The sequence below is a fragment of the Biomphalaria glabrata genome, chromosome 10 (genome assembly GCF_947242115.1).
Source record: "Biomphalaria glabrata chromosome 10, xgBioGlab47.1, whole genome shotgun sequence".
Taxonomy (NCBI): domain Eukaryota; kingdom Metazoa; phylum Mollusca; class Gastropoda; family Planorbidae; genus Biomphalaria; species Biomphalaria glabrata.
Window position 1 is genome coordinate 17,403,851 of NC_074720.1, and position 11,608 is coordinate 17,415,458.

The following is an 11,608-nucleotide window of genomic DNA, read 5'->3' on the forward strand; positions in this document are numbered from 1 at the left end:
CATATAGTCCACCAATAGTCTTACAACTCGAGTCCACCTATAAAGTAAAACCAAGTCGACTTTTAAATCGAGTCCTCACCTAGCATCCACCTAGGATTCACGTATCCACTCAGAGGTCCACTACTGAGAACCACCTTTATCAGCTTACACGTACATTACTAATGTGTGTCGAAATGATCCACAAGAGTGGTTGTGTTGTTTTGTACGCAACAGCCCTGGTAGGTTCGTGTCTGTAGAGAATGAGCTACAGCCATGGTAGGTTCGTATCTGTAGAGAATGAGCTACAGCCATGGTAGGCTCGTATCTGTAGAGAATGAGCTACAGCCATGGTAGTATGATGGTAGGTTCGCACCTGCAGAGAGTGAGCTACATCCATGGTAGTATGATGGTAGGTTCGCACCTGCAGAGAGTGAGCTACATCCATGGTAGTATGATGGTAGGTTCGCACCTGCAGAGAGTGAGCTACAGCCATGGTGGGTTTGTATCTTTAGAGAGTGAGCTACAGTCATGGTAGGATCGTATTTGCAGAGAATGAGCTACAGCCATAGTAGGTTCATATGTGCAGAGAATGAGCTACAGCCATGGTAGGTTCATATTTGCAGAGAATGAGCTACAGCCATAGTAGGTTCATATGTGCAGAGAATGAGCTACAGCCATAGTAGGTTCATATGTGCAGAGAATGAGCTACAGCCATGGTAGATTCATATTTGCAGAGAATGAGCTACAGTCATGGTAGGATCGTATTTGCAGAGAATGAGCTACAGCCATAGTAGGTTCATATGTGCAGAGAATGAGCTACAGCCATGGTAGGTTCATATTTGCAGAGAATGAGCTACAGCCATAGTAGGTTCATATGTGCAGAGAATGAGCTACAGCCATGGTAGGTTCATATTTGCAGAGAATGAGCTACAGCCATAGTAGGTTCATATGTGCAGAGAATGAGCTACAGCCATGGTAGGTTCATATGTGCAGAGAATGAGCTACAGCCATAGTAGGTTCATATGTGCAGAGAATGAGCTACAGTCATGGTAGGATCGTATTTGCAGAGAATGAGCTACAGCCATAGTAGGTTCATATGTGCAGAGAATGAGCTACAGCCATGGTAGGTTCATATTTGCAGAGAATGAGCTACAGCCATAGTAGGTTCATATGTGCAGAGAATGAGCTACAGCCATGGTAGGTTCATATTTGCAGAGAATGAGCTACAGCCATAGTAGGTTCATATGTGCAGAGAATGAGCTACAGCCATGGTAGGTTCATATGTGCAGAGAATGAGCTACAGCCATAGTAGGTTCATATGTGCAGAGAATGAGCTACAGCCATGGTAGGTTCATATTTGCAGAGAATGAGCTACATCCATGGTAGGTTCGTATCTGCACAGAATGAGCTACAGCCATGGTAGGTTCATATGTGCAGAGAATGAGCTACATCCATGGTAGGTTCATATTTGCAGAGAATGAGCTACAGCCATAGTAGGTTCATATGTGCAGAGAATGAGCTACAGCCATGGTAGGTTCATATTTGCAGAGAATGAGCTACAGCCATAGTAGGTTCATATGTGCAGAGAATGAGCTACAGCCATAGTAGGTTCATATGTGCAGAGAATGAGCTACAGCCATGGTAGGTTCGCACCTGCAGAGAGTGAGCTACAGCCATGGTAGGTTTGTATCTGCAGAGAATGAGCTACAGCCATGGTAGGTTTGTATCTGCAGAGAATGAGCTACAGCCATGGTAGGTTCGCAAATGAGACTACCAGGTGTATGTGCTGAGATGGGAAGTAAGGCGGAGAGTGGGTGGGCCACAAAATACCGACACAATGGTCGAAGTTTAACGACAAACCCCACACCCCATCCTTATCTTCGCCCCTGCTTTAATGTATAAAGTACGTGTGTCTGATCCATGGTGTCATACCGCTAAGCATGCACCACGCCCCGTCGAAACAATGCGTGACCAAAAGAAGAAGACTTAGGTCCTGACCTTTAACCCACCATAGGTCCACCTTATCGTCTGGCGAGGAATGTAGTTTTTTTTTATGCAAGCTTATGAGAAAATCTCACGGACTCAGAGAAACAAAAAGGTAATATTTTCAGTCAGGGTCATTATCAGGGGCGGCACATCAGAAAAAGAGTGGGGTGAAGCGGGAATTAATGTTTTATATCAATATATTGTAGATTAGTAAATCCTTAATTTAGCTATTAATACACTTGGGTTACTTTTCATACAGACACTTTTTCACCTTCAGCAACTCATCCTGTTTACCATTCAGAAGCCCCCCCCCCCTTTTCACTACTTGAGGTTCCACCCAACACCAGACGCGTGCACTTGCAGACATGTACAATAACTTCAGTTTCTTTGGATGGGAGTGAGAAGCGGCTGTGGGAAAGGGAATGTGCCATTTAGTTGAGGAAAATATTTTCTATTTTCTACCTTGCTCTGCAAACTTATCTTTACTTTTAATCACTACCGCCGCCCCGCGCCCCCCTTCCACCCCATGCTGTTTTCAAGGGAAATAATAATACATGTCCGACAGTCAGGATAAAGGGGAGAGAATGCGTGTGAGGTAAGGAGGAATTAGTTGAAGGTCGCCAAGGCTTAATTTTGTAGTCGGTCTAAGTCAAAAGAAACATGCAGACACCAACATTCACCTAGAACTCAGCCATGTCAGAGATTAGTAGCATCGGGTTGCTTCCCTTCGTACAAATATTTACCTGGCATTTAAGATTGACGGATGAACGTGTTTGTTGTAGTATCAGACAGCCAGAGAGACAATAAGAGAAGGGGAGACAGCCTGAGAGACAATAAGAGTAGGGGAGACAGAGAGACAATAAGAGAAGGGGAGACAGCCTGAGAGACAATAAGAGAAGGGGAGACAGCCTGAGAGACAATAAGAGAAGGGGAGACAGCCTGAGAGACTATAAGAGAAGGGGAGACAGCCAGAGAGACAATAAGAGAAGGGGAGACAGCCTGAGAGACAATAAGAGAAGGGGAGACAGCCTGAGAGACAATAAGAGAAGGGGAGACAGCCTGAGAGACAATAAGAGAAGGGGAGACAGCCAGAGAGACAATAAGAGAAGGGGAGACAGCCTGAAAGACAATAAGAGAAGGGGAGACAGCCAGAGAGACAATAAGAGAAGGGGAGACAGCCAGAAAGACAATAAGAGAAGGGGAGACAGCCTGAGAGACAATAAGAGAAGGGGAGACAGCCTGAGAGACAATAAGAGAAGGGGAGACAGCCTGAGAGACAATAAGAGAAGGGGAGACAGAGAGACAATAAGAGAAGGGGAGACAGCCTGACAGACAATAAGAGAAGGGGAGACAGCCAGAGAGACAAGAAGAGAAGGGGAGACAGCCAGAGAGACAATAAGAGAAGGAGAGACAGACAGAGAGAAGAAAATGATAAATGATTAGACGGACAAATGGATTAATAGATAGAAGGATGATTATGTGGAAAAAAGGGAGACAACGGTCACAAGTCTGTCTGGTCTTCCTTCCTCTGGTCTACCTCCCTCTGGTCTATCTCCCTCTGGTCTACCTCCCTCTGGTCTACCTCCCTCTGGTCTATCTCCCTCTGGTCTATCTCCCTCTGGTCTACCTCCCTCTGGTCTATCTCCCTCTGGTCTACCTCCCTCTGGTCTACCTCCCTCTGGTCTACCTTCCTCTGGTCTACCTCCCTCTGGTCTATCTCCCTCTGGTCTACCTCCCTCTGGTCTACCTCCCTCTCGTATACCTCCCTCTCGTCTACCTCCCTCTTGTCTACCTCCCTCTCTTTCCTTGTTTTCTTGTTAATGATGGGCGTGGTCTAATTTAATGCACGTGTAGAGATCTCTAAAGTTATAGACATCTATGTAACATGTAATTAAAACGTTCCTGTGTATCACATAAACATTACAAGGCGACTGCAAATGTAGAGTGTTTCAAATTTAACACACATCGTAAAGTCAAGTCTATTTGTCAAATGATATTAATGCGGTCAACAGTTTGGGTTAAAATTGGCGTTACTTACCAAAAGGTATTTCAGCATTATAAAATATCTGCCCCCCCCCCCCCCCATTTTCCATCCCGAAAAGATAAAACTAAAGCCATAATAAACAACATGCAACATCCATCTCAAACACAATAAGAATTTTTTTTTTTTTTTTTAAAGTTGATAGATTCGCAAAATTTTTGAAACAAAATACCATTCAGCAGTTTAAGGTGCTAATATTATTATTAATTTTTTGTTTGATTATCTTAACTTATTATATTTTTTTAAACTACTGCTTATTGGAGTTGGAGGACAATTGTCTGTCAAAGTAATTATTTTATCTTTAAAAGTGTTTGAAAATTTGCAACAAACATGAAGCCATATCTAGGCAAGCTGATGGAGTCTTCATTTCTTGTTACTGAATCTCTCTTCTGTTGACACTAAAAATATTTCTGCGTGATTTAATTAACTGCATTTATTAGTGTGCACAAAAATATAGATCCTTTTTCCTTTCTTTTATCAGCTTATTGGGTGTGCCGTCTCTGAGCTGTAAAGCAGTGGTTCTAGGGTTCGAATCTTTGTGGAGCTTGAGGAATTTCGGGATTCGTGTACTTGATGACATTTCCGAAGGAAAGAAAATGTTGATAGTTGAGCTGGCTCATCCCCTTGCTAAACGTTGTCTATGTGGTACTTGGAAACATTCACTTTGTGAAATGCTGAGTTTTAAATGGAATTTTTCTTTCTCTACTGACTGGTATCTGGGTCTTTCGTTGATAAAAGTAGTATAATGATATATGTGACCATGGCAAAGATGCAGGAACTCAATTACTGTATAACTTTCCTACTGGCCAAGGTTTTAGGACCGCCGAGAAAAAAAGGATGTATTATCTGATGCCACCGCCATGATCACCCCGCGCTCCGCGCTACAACCATTTCCCATTTAGGGGATGGTGTCTTAATCCGTGGAGTGTTATGGTATGTCAGGCTCTGAATTACGTAGAATGTGGGCGTAACATTGGCCAGTTCCTCTACACCCTGCAGTCACTAGATTAGTGCATGCGAGATCTTGCTTCCTGCAACTTATCCTTAAAATTTGTTGTTCAAGAAAGCTGTAAGTTATTTGATTTAGGTTTAATGTTTAACGTTGATGACTTATTAGTATGGATATATATTATGTATATGTACTATGCCGATGGATCTTGATTGAAAGTTTTGTATATTCTTTATTTGATTTAATATTGATTAGATTGCACTTAGTCCTACCAATTCATGTCTCGTGTATTTCAAGCAATGTGCTGTAAACGTCTAGTCTAGAGAGGCACACACACACAAACACTACACCAATAAAAATAATCGACTTGTATTTCTTTGAGAAATAAAAATATGAAAGTGAACAGCAAGTTTATTGGAAGGTAAATGTTTCTCAGACTTTGTGAGAATGAGAGACGTTGTGACAATGAATACGCGTTTATGTGGCAGTGAGTGTGTGTTCTCAAGGAAGTATGAATTTCATTACGTTGGATTATAAAATTAATAAAAAAAATATCGGTGAAATGTCAGACGCAAATGCCAACTCCTTTTTTTTTTATCCTTTTCAACCTTCTTGAAATTCACCACGTTTGGCGGCTCGCTAGATGTCGAGCTACAGGAAACACTTGAAAAGAACCTTTCTTTGATAGCAGTTCATTGATAACAAACTCTACTTAGAGGTGCTTTGAACAAAAAAATGGAAAAAGTTCCTTACCAACTTCAAGTTAATGACATCCTTGCAAATAGTACTCGTCACTTCCAAATGGTGCAAGATAGTTTAGTTTCCATAAAAAGATAAACAGATCTAAATGGCGTCCAGCTGAGTAGAGAATGACAAAAGTGTTGACTTAATTCTGTTAAAATTAACTCAATTAACCCAAATGTTGGAACTTCAAGGAAACGAGTTCCTTTTTGTTCACTTTGGAAATAGTTCTTTTATTTTGCGCTTTCTTTAAAATGTATCTCGCTTGCTTGCAATATTCATTATTTTTTCAAGAGGCAAAAATGTCACACCTGTGTTGTCGAAACGGGAAAAGGTGCAAAAAAAAAATAAATAAATAATGCAAGCACGCAAAATAAAAAGAAACCTCTTGTTCTATTAGGAAAATGCCTTGTTAAAGTCAGTTAAACAAGGAATAAGGTCACTAACATTGGGGATAGAAGGCACAATATAAATGATTAATTACATTGTATTAAAGCAAACTTTAATCATCAACATCTGTCCCTTGACTTTCAACTTAGGGGTGCTGTGAAAGCTCGCGTAACAAATCCCTTCTGAGCTTAAAAAAACAAATAATCAAGGCACCCTGCATGCGCGTTCAAGATTTATATTTTCCCGTGTAAATGATGTTATATTTCATGACTTGTCTACTTTGAAAGTGTGTTTTTATTTTGGTTGAATACGTAGCTGCATATTTTATTCACTTGTTCTTTTCACTATGCGTGGTCTCTTCACTATTTAGATCTACAGCACGGTGAAGACTGGTTTCACTGACGCTTTTCATTTTGAAAATGTGAACGAATTAGTCTGACCAACAATACCAACACAACAGTGATTCTAAATGCGGAGCTATGACCCACCCGTTGCTACGCCACTGCGCGTTATGATTCTATCCGACGAAACTCAGTTAAAGTTGCAGTCATTTTATTGCCGTATAAAAAGAAACGCGTAACAGGTTTCAGCGTAGGACTCGTTTGATTCACTCTTTTTATGTGGACAGAATAATGATTGCCACCCACTGTGTTGGAGTTACAAGTTTCTTGTAGACCTAGCACTAGGAGTTAAGATATAGCAATGTCTTCACCAAACCAACTCTACTCTCTCTCTCTCTTTCTGTCTCTCTCATTCTCTCTCCCTCGCTCTCTCGGATATACTTACTGTGATTGAGAGGACTTTTACAGTATTGAATACTGGCAATCAACATAATCATGCGCTGTTACTTTGTTTAAAATAGTGGCTTATGCTAGACTCTATCATCTCCTCATTACTATTATTATTATTTTGTTATAGACTTTGATCTTGTACTATCACACTTATTTTATTTTTAACTCAAGGATACAAAGAAAAAAAAAAGAAAAGCTTTAAAATTAATGGAGTCAACGCTATTCTCTGCTATTTGTATGACCAATATGTTTACTCTTTGAAATAGCTATTGCTAACGTTTAAGCATAATTTTAGCGGGTTTTTTTTTTTTTTTTTTTTTGTCAATAGAATACAATCGTAAGGGTAGCCTGTTAACTATATCTGGAAATAGTGAATAGTATTGTTTGGATAGTTTTTTTTTAATTTTAAATAGTTTCTATAAGTTAGGTTTATTTCCCAATTATTTCACTCCTCTACCAGGCAGTTATACAAGTTCTAGCAGACCGTCATCTCCACATTTCTATGTCACACACATACACACCCACACCTACCCACACAGTATCGTCTTTATCAGCCCAGTTCTCACTTAAGAGAATGACTCTTTTATTGTCTCCTGCGCTGCCGCCTGCCGCTGTGTTTGTCAACCGGAAATAATGTCGTACGCATTAGGACTGGCCAGACAGTTTTGACATTCCAATTTGCCAGTCGTGTTTGGTTTTTAAATATTATTTCGTCTTGTGCTGGGAAATTTCATCAAAATCATTTAGGATCTAGACTCTGGTAAAAAAAAAAAAAAACCTACTGAAGTAAGTGTTCCATTAGTTTTCTTTGATAACTGTTTAGCTTTTATTGAGATGTATTTATGTAGGCCTAAATTTTAAATACTTGATGCAATGAGACTAGGTCTGTTGTAAAACACATCTGTATCTTTAAACATGAACATTAGCTAAAAGCCAGAGGTTAAATCTTCTTTAGAAGTTAAAGACATTTTGTTTTAACGTTCAACAAACAAATCGATTTCATGTCAGACATTTTTTTTTGTTTATATAATCATCTAAACGGACAAGAAAATGACGCTACTATTTTTATTACCAAGCTTCTATCAATTCACTCTGTCTGTCTGTCTGGTCAAAAGTGTGTACGCGTTGTTTCTCCCACACCCAATCTCGGATCAATTGGAAACTTCGCGCAATTATTGTTTTTCATTGACATAGACAGAACATCAAACAAAAAGTAACAAATTAGACAATTAATTAGTGGAGATTCATTGTTTTTTCTAATAGCAACTATGGAAACTAATCCTTCAGTATTCACAGATGTTGTTAAATTTGTTGTGTTTGGTCCCCTAAAATAATTGTTAACGCTGTTTCTCCCTCACACCTTCTCCGATCAAGTTGATACTTTAAACATTTATTTATTGTACCCAAAAAAAAAACAACAAAAAACAAAACATGAATCAATAAACAAAAATACTTAATTAGTCATTTAATTATTGGTAATAAATTATTTTGTTTAATATCGAATAAGGGGAAATAACGTTTACATTATTGGTAGATATAGTTTTAAGGACGGAGTTCTTCCCATTTAGATAAACTTTGTTGTTGTTTTGTAAAAGGATTTGTTCTATTTTGTTTGTTTCTCTGTACAGCTTTACATCAACACTTTGTTCTGAAAACAAATCGTGAATAGATCCGATTAAAATTTCGAAATAAACTTCGTCTTAAGAATGTTTCAAGTTGAAGTCATAGTTTTGCAGACGAACATCAAACGTTAATTGGCGCGATGTCGTGTCTACGTCTTATCCTACAGGCCTTTCAAACTAAATGGAAGTGAAGAAAATAAGATTTAAAAAAAAATAAATTTTAATCGTACCTCATGAAAAAAAAAACAGACAAATTACAGAAACACTTTTTAATGCACTGCATCGTCGAGAGAAAGTTTCCTAATGGGATTCTCTTACTTTAAATAGAGTTGTACGATACTTCATGTTGGATCAAACGGACATGTTTTTGTTGTTTGTTTGCTTCGGAGATTGCGTTGTGTTTCTTCCCAAGTCTCTTACATTGCAGAGGTTACGTCAGTTCGCACATATCTGACAAGAGTCGCATGCACCATAATATAAACTAGAGGTAGTGTAAACACAGAACAGAGACTTGTTGCCCTAACATTCACCAACGCCCGAATGTTTCTGTCTATAATCTTTGAATCTTGTGCACTTCTAGTAGGATAACGACTTCTAGGAACTTTATTGTGGCGACATTTAAGTCTTCTAAAAAAACAAACTTGGCTTTTCATGCACCGAAAAAAAAAAGACAAAAAAATGCATATTTCAATTGAAAACCAAGTCATGGCTCTGTGTGTTATACACAGCGGACCTCGGTGGCCCTCTTCATGCTATCCTGTAGAAAGTGCTAGAATATGACGTCATCAATTCTTACGTAATGTCAGAGATATGCTTAAAAACAACTTATGAAAAAAAAAGAAATTAACCCTTAAGTACGAAACGATTTTCCCCAGCGGGTTTTTTTTTCTTGTCGTTTCAGTCCCCAGTGTTTCTCAAATTTTGACCTGTGAAGCTCCACTAGTCGAACACATTTCGTGCACTCTCCAAAGAAATGTGAGGGGAGGTGCAAACAGCGCATGTACGTGTGGTGATCGTCTGTTATCTTAAGTAAGACTTCTGCAACATACAGTTTATTTTATCCATCAAAAGTCTGGATGATGCAAGACAGCGAGCAACAGTTGAACCTTTCTGACTTGAAAAATTCGAGTAAAATAAAAACAATACCAACAATTTTGATTCGATCTTCTTTCAGACGCCTCTTGAGAAAACGGTATATATTCTACAAGGTCATACTTATACAATGAAACGACCTTTCTTATTTAAATTGTTTAAATTTTTGAAACTATGGAAATAATGTCAACTTTACCTTATTAACATCTTAGAGTTCATTTGTAACTACAATTTGTAATGCTTGTACTTGAACATAAACTGAATGCCTTCGAGATCCCCCCTTCCCTAATCAGTAAAAAAAAAGGTGGTGTCCCACAGTTTGAGAAACGCCACTCTATTCTAATCAATATTTAGAGTGCTTCTTCTTTTTTTTTTTTTCGTTATTCCCTTCCTTTTTTTTTGCAAAGCATAAATTAACCGTCTCCGTCTGTCTGTCTGTCTGTCTGTCTGTCAGTATTCTTTTACACTTTTTTCTTCCACTTCCAATTCTTGGATCACTTTAACACTTGGCACAATTATTCATTGCCGACTACCATGAATAAAAAAAAACACAACAAACCAATTATTTAATTAATTAGTGATAATTAATCAATTGTTTTCTATAAAAACGAAAATAAATCTTGTAGTATTGAGAGAAATGACAGTTATTGAGCGTTTCTTTCTCTTATACAAGCTATATTTTTATATTTTGCTGTTTTGTTGTTGTTGTTGTTTTGACAGAGTTTTCAGCATCGCTATAAGTCCAAAATCTATATCACCTTTTAAAAACCTACAACCAAGTATTGTCACTCAGGTCTTGAACCAAACTTCTCAAAAATGTTGTGTGTGTGTGTGTGCGGTGTATGTTTATCTGCGCGTGCAAGAAGGTGCGTGTATTCCTGTTGATCAAGCGTGATGCGGCCAGACAGACGAATGTCTTTTGTTTATTTCTACAGACAAACTTGATGCTCATGTCTGCTAGAACACGTCACGTGTTTTGTTTAAGCGGAAGTGACGTTATTTGTTGACAGTCTCGAGCTTCCATTAGCTCTTCAGCTGAAGAGCTCCCCGTGCCCGATTAGCAAACCACTAACCAATTTGGTTTTTTATCAGTTTAGATCTAGGTAGGTGGCGCTACCGAATAGAGAGGTTCACGTTTGGCATTCTTGGTAGAGAGTTATTGGAACAAGTATTTCAAAACTATGTGGTCATAGAAACATCACATGATTGGATTCCCTTTTTATGGACTTTCTAATGGGAACTGACATGGGAACTGACATAGGAACTGACATCTTCCTGCTTTAGTTCTTTTCTCTTGTATCTCTTGTCAACATTTTTGTAGCACAACTTTCAACATCATGTTGTGTTCTGCAGCGTATTTCTCAGCTAAAGACAAAGTTACTCTTAGTTAAGAGAAGGGAATGTTTCCCATTGGTTACTTTCTCCAGTCATCCCTCCCTCCCGTTTTTTTCTCTTTGGGCTATTGGCTGCTAATCACAGCTCTCAAACAGCTCTCAAACAGCTCTCAAACAGGTCTCAAACAGGTCTCAAACAGCTCTCAAACAGCTCTCAAACAGCTCTCAAACAGCTCTCAAACAGCTCTCAAACAGCTCTCAAACAGCTTTCAAACAGCTCTCAAACAGCTCTCTTGTTTTGGCGCGAGATTTTCAAACTATTTTCATTGGCATCCTTGTTGTTTTATTTATTTTGTTTTTTTATTGGGGGAGGGGGGACGTCAGACAACTTTTCACTTTCCAACAGGTGTCAGTGAATGCAGTTTCTAATGCATAGACCTCCCGCTTTGCAGCCTAGTAGCTGAGATCATAAGTCTTGAGGAGCAGACGTGAACACAAAAACTCTCCTTAAAATAAACACGGATTGTAATAAACTGACCTTGAAATAAATTCGTCTTGAAAGAAACTAACCTTGAAATGGCGCAGTAAGAAACTAAGAAGATAAAAAAAAATGTGATAAATATCAATGAAGATATCGGTGTACTCGATACAAGAAATGTGATAAATATCAATGAAGATCTCGG

At 38.8% G+C, this 11,608-nt stretch overlaps 1 long non-coding RNA gene across 1 annotated transcript in view; it reads left to right on the forward strand.

The window, feature by feature from the left end:
* LOC129928658 (uncharacterized) overlaps positions 1-11,081 on the forward strand; it is a 29,838-nt gene extending 18,757 nt beyond the window's left edge. The window contains exon 2 of the long non-coding RNA XR_008780120.1: positions 9,401-11,081. This is a non-coding gene — a long non-coding RNA (uncharacterized LOC129928658). The remainder of the gene's footprint in view (positions 1-9,400) is intronic.
* The last annotated feature ends 527 nt before the right edge of the window (positions 11,082-11,608 follow it).